This window comes from Protopterus annectens, chromosome 16.part0 (genome assembly GCF_019279795.1).
Source record: "Protopterus annectens isolate FY-2018-M chromosome 16.part0, PAN1.0, whole genome shotgun sequence".
In the NCBI taxonomy this organism is placed as follows: domain Eukaryota; kingdom Metazoa; phylum Chordata; order Ceratodontiformes; family Protopteridae; genus Protopterus; species Protopterus annectens.
The window spans coordinates 51,612,348-51,628,977 of NC_056750.1; the positions used below are offsets into that span (position 1 = coordinate 51,612,348).

Below are 16,630 nucleotides of genomic sequence, written 5' to 3' on the forward strand. Positions count from 1 at the left end.
AACAGTCCAACAATTCCCAACATATCCAACAATTAATAAAAATACTAACTTCAAACAGTCCAATTCCCAACATGTCCAACAATTAATAAAAATACTAACATCAAACAGTCCAGCAATTCCCAACATATCCAACAATTAATAAAAATACTAACATCAAATAGTCCAACAATTCCCAACATATCCAACAATTAATAAAAATACTAACATCAAACAGTCCAACAATTCCCAACATATCCAACAATTAATAAAAAGACTAACATCAAACAGTCCAATTCCCAACATATCCAACAATTAATAAAAATACTAACATCAAACAGTCCAACAATTCCCAACATATCAAACGATTAATAAAAATACTAACATCAAACAGTCCAACAATTCCCAACATATCAAACAATTAATAAAAATACCAACATCAAACAGTCCAACAATTCCCAACATATCCAACAATTAATAAAAATACTAACATCAAACAGTCCAACAATTCCCAACATATCCATCAATTAATAAAAATACTAACATCAAACAGTCCAACAATTCCCAACATATCCATCAATTAATAAAAATACTAATGTCAAACAGTCCAACAATTCCCAACATATCCAACAATTAATAAAAATACTAACATCAAACATTCCAGCAATTCCCAACATATCAAACGATTAATAAAAATACTAACATCAAACAGTCCAATTCCCAACATGTCCAACAATTAATAAAAATACTAACATCATACAGTCCAACAATTCCCAACATATCCATCAATTAATAAAAATACTAACATCAAACAGTCCAACAATTCCCAACATATCCATCAATTAATAAAAATACTAATGTCAAACAGTCCAACAATTCCCAACATATCCAACAATTAATAAAAATACTAACATCAAACAGTCCAACAATTCCCAACATATCAAACGATTAATAAAAATACTAACATCAAACAGTCCAACAATTCCCAACATATCAAACAATTAATAAAAATACCAACATCAAACAGTCCAACAATTCCCAACATATCCAACAATTAATAAAAATACTAACATCAAACAGTCCAACAATTCCCAACATATCCATCAATTAATTAAAATACTAACATCAAACAGTCCAACAATTCCCAACATATCCATCAATTAATAAAAATACTAATGTCAAACAGTCCAACAATTCCCAACATATCCAACAATTAATAAAAATACTAACATCAAACAGTCCAGCAATTCCCAACATATCAAACGATTAATAAAAATACTAACATCAAACAGTCCAATTCCCAACATGTCCAACATGTCCAACAATTAATAAAAATACTAACATCATACAGTCCAACAATTCCCAACATATCCATCAATTAATAAAAATACTAACATCAAACAGTCCAACAATTCCCAACATATCCATCAATTAATAAAAATACTAATGTCAAACAGTCCAACAATTCCCAACATATCCGACAATTAATAAAAATACTAACATCAAACAATCCAACAATTCCCAACATATCAAACGATTAATAAAAATACTAACATCAAACAGTCCAATTCCCAACATGTCCAACAATTAATAACAATACTAACATCATACAGTCCAACAATTCCCAACGTATCCATCAATTAATAAAAATACTAACATCAAACAGTCCAACAATTCCCAACATATCAAACAATTAATAAAAATACTAACATCAAACAGTCCAACAATTCACAACATATCCAACAATTAATAAAAATACTAACATCAAACAGTCCAATTCCCACCATATCCAGCAATTAATAAAAATACTAACATCAAACAGTCCAACAATTCCCAACATATCAAAAGATTAATAAAGATACTAACATCAAACAGTCCAACAATTCCCAACATATCCAACAATTAATAAAAATACTAACATCATACAGTCCACCAATTCCCAACATATCAAACAATTAATAAAAATACTAACATCATACAGTATAACTATATGTCCTGACTGCACTGGGGAAAAAAAGCTACACATTATAATCAAAAGATTCACTCAACTTTTTTCCAAATTTTGGGGGAGCCCTTCAGAACCCCCTCTGCACTTAAATATATATAAGATTTTTCCCAAGTGATGTCTCATAAATGTGTACATTTGTTTCACTTAATATGGATCTATGCTTCCATTATTTAGCATATGGGTGTTTGAAAACACTACCAAAAAACAATAAATATCAGTAAATTGTATTTCAATAGCATTAAGCCAAGAGTTATGGGTATATACCAAAATCCTAAACTCCCTGCCTTAAATCAGCATGGTTTCAAAAATATCACTGACCTTCATGTATATAAAGATCCAATAATCCTGATCTTTGGAACAGTTCCAAAACATCTAAAGGTTGTCTGCCTCACTTAGGTCTCACCTCTGTCATTTACCATCCTATAAAATACCCATTCACCTCACTTAGGTCACATCCCCATCATTTACCGTCCTATAAAATACCCATTCACCTCACTTAGGTCACACCTCCATCATTTACCATCCTATAAGATACCCATCCACCTCACTTAGATCACACTTCCATCATTTACAATCTTATAAGATACCCATTCTGCTCTGTTTTTGTGGTGTTAAATATCACCGGAGTAAGATCCTCAGCTGCTGGTCGTAACACTATGGCCAGTATTTTAAGGCAATGGAAATTGCCTGTATTCATTTTCCTTGATCATCAAATTGTTTAAGGACCTGAATGGCAGATATGCCAAACAAACCTCTTTATCTGAAGCTGAATTTAAAATTTCAGACTTTGTCTCATCAGAAAATTGGTGACGTACCCAGGCCACACTGTAGCTGGAGCAATGATCTCAGACACAGGCCCAGGAATTCATTAAAGGCCCTAGTGCAAGACATATGGCTCATACTAGAAAGGCCCTTTCAGACTGATATGTCCATTTGTGATTCAGGAACACACTAGCCACAATGAGGTTGGACCTCAATATCAGCTAATTTCTATGTTTTCTGAATGACAAATGCTACTACGAAATGCAGATTATGGTTGATCTGCATACTGTTGTAGTACCCTGCTGTTTGTGCAGGTAGTGGAATCCCCGCTCAAGTTACCCTCAGACAAACACACACATACACACACACACACACACACACACACACACACACACACACACACACACACACACACACTTCAGTCCTGTATGCTCCCATGGTCCCCCCCCCCCCCCGCAATACTCTAATGCCATTATGGCAGGTATGACTTAGACCTTGCTGGTCTAGTGTATCCACTGACCCCTAGATCTCTATTACAATGTTGTTGCTTTTATGACACTTTATAGAGTCAGCACTAGTGGTCTAGTGATTCCCTGCCCCCATATCATGCCATAATGGCACTTAAGAGTGTTAACCCTGGTGTCTGGTGGTGTACCCACCAATCCCTGCCATGTTTTATGTGTCTTAGGGCACTTTAAGGTGGATTTCCTGGTTTCTAGTATAGACTCTCACCCCTGTCTCTATATTAATGCTCATGCACTTTAGACACTTATTCTTGTTGTTCAGTGTCTCCCCTCCAGGACTATGGAGGAGCTCTGATCTTCAGCAGTTTGAACCTTGTACAACTGAAGCTTGAGAGTTCAGTCTTCACCCACCAGTAGGGTAACAGTTTTAAATGATGATTCATTTTAGGCAGAAGCTTTTCAATTAGGAAACCTTTTGACAGTACTCTTGAAATCACTTTGAAAGTTCCATTTACGTAAATTTCTTTGGAGTGCCAGCCTGAAATTAATAATTGCTAAAATGTCTATTGTTTTACAGTTAATGTTCACTTCTGCATTTAACTATATTTATATTTTTAAAATATGCATTAAATCAAATATTTCTGCTCTTACAGTTTTGTTTTTTTGAAATAAATATCTAGTTACAAAATATCATCGCTTGTGTTTCAAAAGATATACTGGTTTTAGCTAGCCATTATTTTGGTTCAGTTTTGATAGTCCATGTACTCAGCATCTTCCATGTTGATATATGCATTGAGAGATTTCGTGAAAGTTGTGAAAATAGACTTTTTGCCCAGCCAGTCTCAACCCAATTCTCTATGGTAGTATATATTTCAAAGGTAACAAGATGGTCTTATAAGTGGCCATAATTACTCAGTTTGTAGTGGTGGGATGGTGTTTTGGGTAATCAGAACAATGGCTATCACCAAGGCCAGCGATAGACCAGTTGGACCTATTTGGCCGACTAGAATTGTATTCCCACAGGCAGAAGCTTAGCTGCCTATTCTGGTGCCAGATGTGGGTCCTCTGATATTGTGTCCCTACTCATCTTTAAAAAGAACTGGAAAAAAGGTCAACTCCTGAGCTAGCACTCCTGATCTAAGGAGCAATCCAGCCAAGTCCTTTCATACATGCTATCTGAGAAATTGGTGTGTCAGATGAATTACGGCCCCATATTTGTGAAGGGGGTGGTTGTGTACCTCAAAGAATGTCTTTGCCATCAGCAAATACTGAAAGTGCTTCGGCATTAGCAATTCCCTAATGGACTTGAACCAAATAGTCCTTTTTATCTGCAGCTGACTGATTTTTTTAACAAACAAGGGTGCCTCTTCCTTGAGATGCTGCTTAAGTATTATATGGATATAATAGCAAGCCTTGAAACAGATCTTGAAATTGTGGACAATTTTATTAAAGGCGATTCTGTCTTTAATAGATATAAATTTGAACATAGAATTGTTTCTATCATTGATAAGTATATGATGAAATTGAGATCTAATAAAGAAAAAAAGTTAGAATGAGACAAAAATGATTATGAGAAGGGGACAGCTTTTCCACAACCACCCACTTCACAAATATGGGGCTGTAATACATGTGACACATCTTCCAGAGTTCAAACTGCTCCATTACAAAACACCATGAATAGTAATGTAAACACTGACTGCCCTAATATGAATATTAATGAGAAGAATGATTTGGCTGAAAATCCACCCTTGAGGCAGAGTGAGCACATACAAAAGTAGCCCTACCAACGAAACCATGGTGACAGTAACAATAGAGCCAATGGGGATTTTCATTCTGGCAGGAGGAACAATTCAACCAACTGGAAGGGAGGACAATGGAACCGTGTACGTTCCCACAAGTACAAGAAGAAGGAGAAGTGAACTTCCGAATATATGCCTCAACTTTTTCTGGTGGTGTCAACCAAAAATGTTTGAATATAATTAAAAATCAAAATGGTGACTTCGATATATATAATTTTTCATTAAGTGAAGTAAAGAGCGAACTAGCGGACCTGTCAGCACGTGGGTTAACCTTTGTACCCACCCAGAAGGCTGATTTAGCTAGAACTCTTATGGATTTTAAGATATTTTTATGAAAAATCAATCTAACTCTACTTACAGGTAAGATTTCTGAGAATATTGAACAATTTAAAGTCTCTAGACTTTACAACCCATCTTTAAATCCCATTTTACATATATTTGAAGAAGTGTGTGAACTGAATTTGAGAAATTTAGTCTCAAATAATTCTTATAAGACTAAAAATGGTAATTTGAATGAAAGAGAAAATTAACTACTGTCTTCTTTAAAATTCTTAGTTATGAGAATTATGAAACCGGACAAGGGGGGTGGGCTAGTATTTATGGATAAGAATGACTACCAAGGTAGAATGTTAAAGCTTTTGTTAACTGACAGCTATGAACCTGTATCTCAGAATGAGATTGTTGGGCCATATAAAAGAATCAGGTCAGACATTAATGACCTATTTATTGAAGGTCAGATTGACCAGAAAATTCAGAATTATCTTGACATGCCTTCCCATTAATCCCAGTAATACTCGGGATACCAAAGATCCATAAAGATTTAAGAAACCCTCCCCTTCATCCTATAGTGGATGGCAGAAATTCAATTACATATGCCTGCTCTAAATTCGTAGATGAAAAATTAAAAAGGTGCATATTAGATGAAATGCAGATATCCAAAGATTCATGGGCTTTTTTAGAAAATATTAACTTGCTGCACTTAAACCAAATTTTAACTTTGTCACTATTGATGTTAAGAGACCTATATACAGTAATTCCCCACAATGTGGGGATACAATATGTGACTGATTTTTTAGTTGATAAGAGGGCACCACAGGAGTTGATAGCATTAATAGAATATCTGATGGATGTTATTTTAACAAACATATTATGTTTGATGGTCATTATTATTTGTAAAAAAGTGGAATCACTATGGGGTCCCCTTATGGGGCAAGTTCCGCAAATACAGTTATGGCCTTTTGGGAACACAAACAACTATTTAAGACTGCTATTTAGATGGATCAAATCTATTTTTATACACGTTACCTTCATGATATTTTCATTATATTTAATGGTGATGCAGGAATGGTGGATGATTTTGTTGGTTATATTAACCAAACCACACGATTTTTGGAATTCACACATCAATTCCATACTGAGTCCATCCCATTTTTGGATGTGAAATTGTGTAAGGATAGACTTAATAATAGATAGTGCTAACATTTGCAGGAAAGAAACATATTGCAATTCCTTTTTGCATTTTTCAAGTGCTCACCCCCTCCCCCAAAAGAAATTGGTCGTTAAAGGCGAACTATTGAGAGCTGCCAGGATGATTTCTTTAGAAACAGATTTTTTATCAGAAAGTAGAAAGTTGGAAGGGATATTTATTGAAAGGAGATACCCTAAGCAAATATTGAATAATTTGATTAAGGAAGTCCAGGATAAGAGGTCAAGTGGATATTTTAGTCCAATCCTTAACTCTAGTATTTAAATGCCTCCGAACAGGACTCCTGAAGATGACAGGATGAATATAACAAATAGTTTGAGCTTTATTTCTACATTTAATGAAGCTTCTATCATGATAAAAAATATATTAATTAAAAACTGGAGTGTTCTGGTGAATGATTTATTTATTAGGACTAAGATACCCGAACGCCCAAGTTGTGTGCATAGATAGGGTAGTAATATTAAAGAAATCTTGGAAATATCTTACCTACCTACTGCTAAGACCCCAGGCATGTTTAAATGTGAAGCCTGTCCTCATTGCAAATATGTGAGTACTGGCAGAAATTTTTCTATCAGAGGTAGAAAATACAACACTCGTGGTAGATTTAACTGTAATTCAAAAGGTATATTATGCCTTGCCAAGCATGTAACAGCTTTTATATTGGGAAAACTGAACGTAAACTAAAGGAACATATTTACAAATGGATTCACTTCATAATCTCGAAATACTGAAATATGGAATTTCAGTATCTTGAGACCATGAAACCGAATCCACAAAACACTGAAACAACAAAACCGCGAAATTCAAAACACCGAACAAACAGCGCACACTATACCATACATACACCACAACACCCACATCGCAACATAAACAAACAAAACTACACACATACACAACTCATACACACATAAGCAGGGGGGCAAGCCCCCCTGCACCCCCCATGTAGGGGGCTGTGACCCCCACCCCCCCTACTTATATATACTAGCTCCGAGATCGCACAAACAGGAAACAAAAGCAAACTCACACACGCACATTCTCCAGTCCCTCACACACACACATCAAACATATCAGCACACTCACATACACTCTAACTCCCACTCAAAACCCTGACAAAACACTCACTTACCTGACATAACACCTAGATCCACACATGGCACCATGCACCATCAACACACAATCCCGGACATTACGTAGCGTAAGGTCATAACTGTGAATTTGAGATATTCAAATTCACGATTATGAACTTTCGCTATTGTAAACATTCGGCTTTATAGTCTCGAAATACTGAAATTCGACATTTCAGTATTTCGAGATTATAAAGCGCTCCCTTACAAACATATATATTGTATTAACAGAGGAATATTATAAAATATATGTGTCTATTCAACCTGGTCATTCTTTTAAGTTTATAGTTACTGAACAAGTGCCCATAGAGTTGAGAGGTGGTCTGTGGACATTGGAATTAGAAGAAAAAGAACTTGATTGGTAATTTAGATTAAATAAGCATAATCCCCCAGGGTTGAATGAGTATTGTTCAATTCAGAGTCTACTAAAATTAAAAGCCGTACAGAGATAGTACTGCATTAATTACTAACCTTTAACATATGATTTTATGTATTAATGTAATATGTTTATGTTTTATCTTGTTGCTACATAGTTATTCATAACAATAATGTAAATTGTGCATATACCGTATGGTAGTTCACTTTTTTTAAAAAAATCTTGTTTAAAGCTTGGGCCAATTGTGTGATGACTTTCTGATCATATGACCCTTTTAGTGGGTATTTTAAAAAGTTTGTCATTCATATTAAGTTTATTGTCTGATGAAGTCTCTACAACCTGTATATAATTTCTCTAAATATTAAATGATTGTCATATACCTTGCATGGATTCTTGACCAATGTTTTTGTATTATATCTAATTTGTTATAACTATTTATACTGCAGATGTTTTTGCTTTATTTTTGAAGATTGTAAAGTTAATGTTCTTAAAATGTTTTGTAATAATTTGGAGATTTTTTCCGGAGGCATCCACTGAAAATGGGCTTCTAACCAGTTGGACTTTCCCGGTAATCAAATGTCACTAAATCAGTTGCTTGGATTTTGTATATTCTCCTCACATCTATATGTTTTCCTGAAGGAATTCTGATTTCCTCCCTCCTGAAAAAACACACTACTTAGTTTCTACTATAATTTATTCCTTCATGAAAGCTTTACTATTGCTCTTGTAACCAGGGCAGTGGCTGTAAATTATCTACAAGCATTAGTCCATGTATGAATTTAACAAATTATTAAATGAATACAATTAAGCTTCCAGAAATGGCTATAAAAGCAGTGGTGAGCAAGCAATGCAGTTTTTAAGGAGAGGTCTGAGATTATTACTAATATCTTTATTATTATTATTATTATTATTGTGTATTTTAGTTTTATTTGGTTTTGTAGAAACTGGCAATGGACTCCAATACTTCAGAGCAGGTGCAGGAGGTGATTGGAAGCTCATGAGGGAAGAAAATGGTTGTACGCGATGCAAATGTAAAATTAATTCAGATAATATTCATGTTCTTTTTGGCCTCCTCCAGTTTCCCCATAACCATCAAGACCACCCTCACTGCCTCATGTTTCACTCATTTCCTGGCATCTGATGATATTGGGCATGGGAGGCAAGATTTGGGGGGTGGATTGAGTCAGAAGATTTTTATCAGGTTTCATGCTTCGGATAAACTTACTTTGGAGTATTGTGGTGTGTTTGAAGTTCTCTGTAGCACCTCCCAATGATGGTGGTGGGTGCAGATTAATTAACTTACCAAAGCTGATATTTACTTCTATATTTAACATTTTTTGACAAAATGTAAGCTAATAATGATGTTGTTTGGTTTTAATATACAGTAATAGCATATTTTATTTATTTTATTTTACATTTGTTAACCGGGGGTGTCTGACTGAGCTGAAAAGGCCCTTTTTCAGCAGAGACCCAGGGAGAAAAGCTCCACAAAGAAAAATTACAGACACATTTAGTTATTTAGACATGATCAGTATACACACAAATTACAAGAGACATGTTTTTACAGTGGTATGCGGCACATAAACAGTTACAGTGGAGAGAACAAACAAAAAAATATTAATTTTAAAAATAAAGGTAATTAATAGATTTGTGGTGTACAGCTGAAATTTGGAACATAGGTAGAATGCATACATAGTACACAGGTACAGTACATACATTGTAGATTAGCCAGTGTTTGTGAGTAAGATTGAAAACTATTATCAAGTGCTCTAGATTTAGTATGTATATGTTATCCGCTTTCACTAGTCTGGGGAGCAATCATGGCACTGCCAACTTTGCTTGAGATGTTGCCTGATGAGGTCTTTAAAGGAGGCTTTGGATTATGTGTTTTGAATGCTAGTGGGGACAGAGTTCAATTTTTTAGCCACTGAATTACTATATAGTGCATCTCCAAAGCTATTGTAGCTGTTGGTGACTTCTAGTAGTAGTTTGCTTGATGATCTAAGAGGCCTTTTGGCTGAGTGATGTTGTACTAGGTTTCTGAGGGCAGGATACATATTGGGGAGGTAATAGATAGAATGACAGAGGCAGAGCTGATTGTAGGTTAGGAGGTTGGGCAGTTCAAGCAAGTGGAGCTGTCTCAAAGCAGTACAGTGATGAGTTCCATATGAGCAATTTGCAGCAAAGCGGGCAATTCTGTTATAGCAGGCTTCCATTTTGCTTGGTTCAGTTTTGTTGAGATTAGTCAGAATGGGAGATGCATAGAGTAGGGTGGATAGAAGTTGGGAGCGAGCAATGGCTGATCTTGTGTTGTTGGTAAGAAATGGTTTGATACAGTAGAGTGACCCCAGTTTGGCATGTACTTTTTTAATAGTTAAGTTGAGATGACAGTCAAATTTTAGGTGGGAGTCTATGGTTATTCCCAATAGCTTAGCCTGTGCCACTGGAGCGATTGGAGTACCATTTGAGGATTAGAAAGTGAATTGACTGTTATCAGTGTTTTTCTTAGAGCTGGTTATAATCATAAGCTGAGTTTTCTTTGGCTTGAGAATAAGTTGGGCTTTGGTAAGGTAGTTTTCAACATCAGAGAATGCTAGTTGAGTTGTTTGCAGGAGGGTGGGAATATTTTGTGCAGCACAGATTAAGGTAGTGTCATCTGCATAATGAATTATAGATGCATGCTGTGTGGAGGTATGGAGGTAATATGTGAAGACTGTGAATAGTAGTGGTCCTAAGACAGAACCCTGTGGAACTCCTATAGTTATGGGCAGCTGAGGAGAGAGAGAATTTTCCCATTTTGCAACTTGGTACCTGTCAGTTAAGTAGCTTTGGAACCAGGTAAGAGTGGAATTTGATAGATGATATTGGTTTAGTTTGTTTAGCAGGATTTGGTGTGAGACTGTGTCAAATGCTTTGGACATATCCAAAAAAAAAGTTGACACTTGTAGGCCTTCATTTTTGAGATAGTTTCCTGTGTCTGTGAAGCAGAGGAGGGTTGTAGTGGTACTATGGGCAGGTCTGAAACCATGCTGAGTAGGTGACAGGATGTTGCTGTCTAGGAGATAGTTTAGCATCTGGGTATGGATGCATTTTTCTAGGATTTTGGCCAGAGGGGGAGAGTAAAGCAATGGGTCTGTAGTTATTAAGTTCAGTGGAGGTCCTGCCTTTATGTATGGGTGTAACATAGGATATTTTCCAGAGTTTGGGCACATAGTTTTCAACAATTGATCTGTTTATGAGAGTGGAGACTGGGATAGCAATAGCATCTGCTGTGAGTTTCAAGAAATAGCTGGGGAGTAGGTCAGCTGCTGTTGATGAGGTTTTTAGTTTGGAGAACATGCTTTTGATTGAAGTGGTGGAAACTGTTTTGAGGGTAAAGCCTGTATTAGTGTTATTTGATCTGTTTATGAGAGTGGAGACTGGGATAGCAATAACTCTAATACCAGCTTATAGTTGCTCGTACGTTGCTCGTAAGTTGTTTGTAGGATATCTGTCCTGACCCTAAAGCTTTAATTCCTTGGTGGAACTCTTGTATTAGCTTATAGTCTGCTTGTACTGATCAGCGACTGTGCTGCCAGTCCCGCACTGCTGTTGTATACTATGCTGCCCACAACGGAGATATTGATCTAGTGCCGGGGATACTTTTCCTATCATTTCAGGGAAATCAGCACCACCTTAGAAACGTACAGGTCGCATCCAGCTCACTTTCCTTATGTCCCATCTGCCTCTTGCAATTTGGGACCTGAAATCAAACAAAAACACTTTTTTGAATCCATTTATACTGCACTGTTATACCAGCTCACAACGGTGTATGACTTGCCGATCTCATCGGCTTACATGTTACTACTAGACCTGAGTACACTCTTATATTAAGGGGATATTCACTTCCTTTAGGACTAAATATTTTAAACTACTACTATTAAATAACTAAATTACCTGGATGCCATAGAATCTCCCTGACACCCTGTGTACTCAGTCATGCGTGATTCGTTGCCTGTGTAATTCACAATATTGCATTTTGGCACAGGTTCTGGCTACTTTCACTAGTTATATTGGTGAAATACTAATCCCTGGCCTTAACTGTAGCCTTAAAACTCACCTGGGGCTTGAATTAACAACAACTTGATTACCACTATCAGGCATATTGATATAAATGGATTTACTAGCCTGTTCAGAATAGAACGGTATAACTGACATTTTTTCTACTTTTGTCTTTGCTTAATACCAGCTATTATGGTCCAACTGTAATGTGTTCACCACTGGCCATATAGCTTTGTTTGTAGCTTATAACTAACACTTTTAATAGCTAAATACAGCTGCTCTGACACAGACAATAGAGGTTTTTTATACTATAATGTAATTGCTCCTGTGCTTTGAACTATGCTATTTTGTGAATGCTCCTGTGCTATGTACTGTTGTGTTCCTGATGCTTTTTATTGAACTATGTACTGTTGTTTCCTGATGTTTATTATTTGCACCAGAGTTTTTATGTTTTCTACTCCTGATGCTGATGCTTATTATATTGCTATGTTTTTAGTTCTGTCATATCACCTGCATCACCCGCTGCTAACTACATACTCCCTCTCACTGTATTTTTATTTCTCTCTAGCTGTGTAAGCCTTTCACACTTACCTTTCTCCATTCCTGGTGGTGCCCTATTGGACTCCAAAGACCAGCTATAACCATCTACCATTTCCTGCCTATTTACCCACTTACCTGGACAATTTGGACATCCTTGGACTAAAGCCAAACTAACCAAGACTATCTGTCACAAAGTAATTATTTTTCTTGCCTCTTCCTCTATTATATGTATATATAATCCAGCACACCTCCCAAGTGTGTTAATCAGACTGCCATATCTGCCAGCAGCCATACTCCCCCCCCTTCTACTACCAATGTACTCCACTACCTGTCTTTAGGATACTGCAGCTTCTACTACTAAAGTACTCCACTGCCTGTCTCCAATATACTGCAGCTCCCTACCTCTATTCTAGCACCCCTCCATTCTCTCCCTACTTCATTACTCCTCTTTCTTATTCTATATCCCACAGCTACGAACTCTCCACAGGACAATTACAAACTTTGCCCACTTGAGGGTAGCCTTGTCTCACCTGTACCTTCACTGCTTTCTTCTTCCTACCTCTTACTTTATGTCTTCCTCGCTTAAAGCATTTTTCTCCTTCACTCTCCTCTTCCTCAGACCACACAAACCCTTGAATGTGTCTCCTTCCCTGGTCCTTATTTACTCTTCACCTGGCCATCCTCTCCACCTCCACTACTCCCAGACTACTTCCTTACGCATCCTCGTGTCCCCTCTTCTCCTCTCTCCCCCTTCCACTTACTCACACTATCTCCCTCTCTTACCTTCTTCCTTACTGATTGTTTTTCTCACTGCCTTTACCGTTCTTAGGTTTGCCCCGCTCCGTTCGCCCTGTGGGCTCACTCCACTCCCCTACCCTACCCCCAATTCCCACCCACCCCCACTACATCTAAACTTATACCCTCATAACCCCACACACTTCCTCTCCAACTACTTAACCCCACCCTTTCCTCTTCCTTGTTCCCTCCCCCTCAAACCCTTTCCTCCACTACTACTCGAAAGTCATCCACTTTGAACCCGCCACACACCACTCACCTCACTCTTTACTAACTACTAGAACTCCCTACAAACCAAAACATGTCCCCAAAAAATATACTCTTCTCCACTCACCTAATTCTCTTTATAAACCTAACCTTCATCTACTACCTCACTCAGCCTAATTCTCTATCTCACACCCCACGCTTCCACACAACCCTCTCTCTCAACATACCTCACTCCTACGCAGCCATACATATATCTCCTACACTTTATCCCATCAATAACAATCTATGCTTTCGCTACAAAATTATCTTAGCTTACAAACTTTCTAACCACTCCCTCCCAAACAATTACCGAACAGCTAACAATATCTATAAAAAAAACCGAAAAGCCCCTACTAAATAAAGCAAATTCTAACATCTCTTCTATTATCTGGAGATGTTCACCCTAACCCAGGCCCAAACACCTCCTCCTCTACCTCTAAATCTATTACATTTGCATCCCTTAATGCACAAAGTATAGCTAACAAAATTCATAGCCTACAAGCCTGGCTACACCATAACAATCCTGATATCTTAAGCATATCCGAAACCTGGCTAAAACCTCATATCAAAGACAAGGAGATAGAGTAACTACTCTATTATCAGGGCAGACAGAACCAGCAAAAAAGGTGGTGGAGTAGCCCTACTCTACTCCTCCTCTCTATGCATTACTCCCTACAATAAAGCTATTCCCCAATTTAACAATGTAGAATTAATAATTGCCCAGCTTCAATTAAACAAGCGCAAAAATATATGTATTGCCTCTCTCTACATTCCCCCTGGAGACAATATCTCTACTCTTGAAGATATCCTCTCCTGGTTCTCAACCAATATATCTAATGAAACCATCATAATGGGAGACACCAACATCAATTGGTCCTTCACTCAATCCCATACCCCCTCCATCAACATCAGCCTATATAACGTCTCCCAACTCATCAACTCCTCCACTAGGCCCTCTAAAGACTTCACCACTGGCAGTATTATTGACTGGATCTTAGTCTATCACCCCCACTACTACCCTGATAGTGGAACTCTCCCTGACTCATTAAGCGACCACCTTCCCATCTTTGCTACATGCCTCCCTTCTCCAGTTCAAGCTACCCATAATTACATTTCTTTCAGACACTTAAAAAACTTCAACCCAGAAGCCTTCTCCAACTCCTTAAAATCAGTTAACTGGTGCCCCCTAAAAACTCTCCCCCTCGAAAGTGCAATCACTCACTTTAATACTACCTTCCAAAGTCTTTTAGATATTCATGCTCCATTAAAAACCAAAAGAATAAAAAACAAAACTACCCCTTGGCTAACTAAAAGCACATTAAAAACCATAAAGCCTGGTCACACTATCAGAAGCACAAATCTCCCACTACCCTTAATGAATACAAAACTCTTCACAATACAGTAAAAAAGCTTATTTCGACAGACCGTCAAAACTATTACTCTTCTCTCCAAAGTAAATACAAATCTGACCCACAAAAATTCTGGAAAGGTATAACATCCCTCCTAAAACCCAGCACAACTGAAAACCCAAACCCCAACCCAAATGTACAAGACAATGAACTTGCCACCGAATTCAACTCCTTTTTCATTGTATCTCCAAACTTACCTCTTCCTTCTCAAACAACCACCCACCCCCTACTACCGCCTGCCCTCTTCCTACACCCCCCTCTTCTCCACTCAATCACCCTACTACCTCACAAACCCCTATATTCTCACTGAAACCAATCCCTACCTCCACTGTAAAAAAACTACTAAAAAAGCTAAAACCATGCACTAATGCCCCCAATAACATCCCCTCACACTTCCTCAGCACATCTGCAGATGCCATCGCCCTCCCAATTAGTATCCTAATAAACCGCTCCATCCAAGAAGGTCTTGTTCCACAAGTCTGGAGAAAAGCTTTTATCATTTCCCTTCATAAAGGAGGGAATAATACTAGCATTACCAACTTCCGGCCCATCGCCATCCTCTCTCCCATTTCAAAAATTCTAGAAAAATATATCCATTTACAACTCCTTCCCTATTTATTAGACAACAATCTACTACGTCCTACCCAACATGGCTTCCGCCCTAATCATAGTACTATGACAGCCCTCCTTTCATTCCTTGAAACTGTGAATAAAGCTAGAGACTCCGGTCTCACTGTATCTACCATCCTTCTTGATCTCTCCAAAGCATTCAACACTATCTCCCATAACCTACTACTCACTAAATTGTCAAAGCTAAACCTATCACCTTCAACTCTTAACTGGTTCACCAGCTATCTCTCAGACAGGCAACAAGCTGTCAAATGGAAAAAAGCCATCTCCTCTTTCCTGCACACCCCCACAGGGGTCCCACAAGACTCCATATTAGGCCCCCTCCTGTTCAACATCTTCGTAAATGATTACTATCACTCTATCCCCCATGCTAGTATCATCCAATACGCTGATGATTCTACAATCATCTGTGCAGCCTCTTCCATTCCAACCCTTCTACAGCTCACCCAAGAAGCATTGTCCACCACAGAACTGTGGACGAAAGATAACCATCTTGCACTTAATGCAGCCAAATCAAAATTAATGATATTTATCACCTCTAAAACAAACACATTTGATGAACAACTATTCTCCATCACCAGTCAGAATAATACTCCACTTGAACTGGTATCCGAAACCTAACTTCTAGGAGTTCAATTTGACAATAACCTTAAATTTGAGTCCATCTACTAATAAACATTAAAAAAAACCCACCAAAAACTTGGCCTGCTCTATCGACACAAGCAATTCCTCTCATCAACAACCAAACTCACTCTCTCTACTACATTTCTCTTACCCTCTCTCCTTTATGGTGCCCCCCTTTTTACTAACCTACAATCATCTATTAGAACTAAACTATCTACCTGCTACAACAAAATAGCCAAATTTGCCACTAGTACCAAAGCTTTAACACACCACTGCACACCACTTCATAAACTAAATTGGCTCGAACTTCCCAACTACCTCTCCTACACTCAACTCACATTTGCACACAA

General features: G+C 37.6%; 1 protein-coding gene across 3 annotated transcripts in view; it reads right to left on the reverse strand.

Annotated features, from left to right (window-relative positions):
* LOC122790854 (Fc receptor-like protein 5) overlaps positions 1-16,630 on the reverse strand; it is a 1,199,590-nt gene that overhangs the window by 565,501 nt on the left and 617,459 nt on the right. The gene's annotated exons all lie outside the window — the stretch shown is intronic.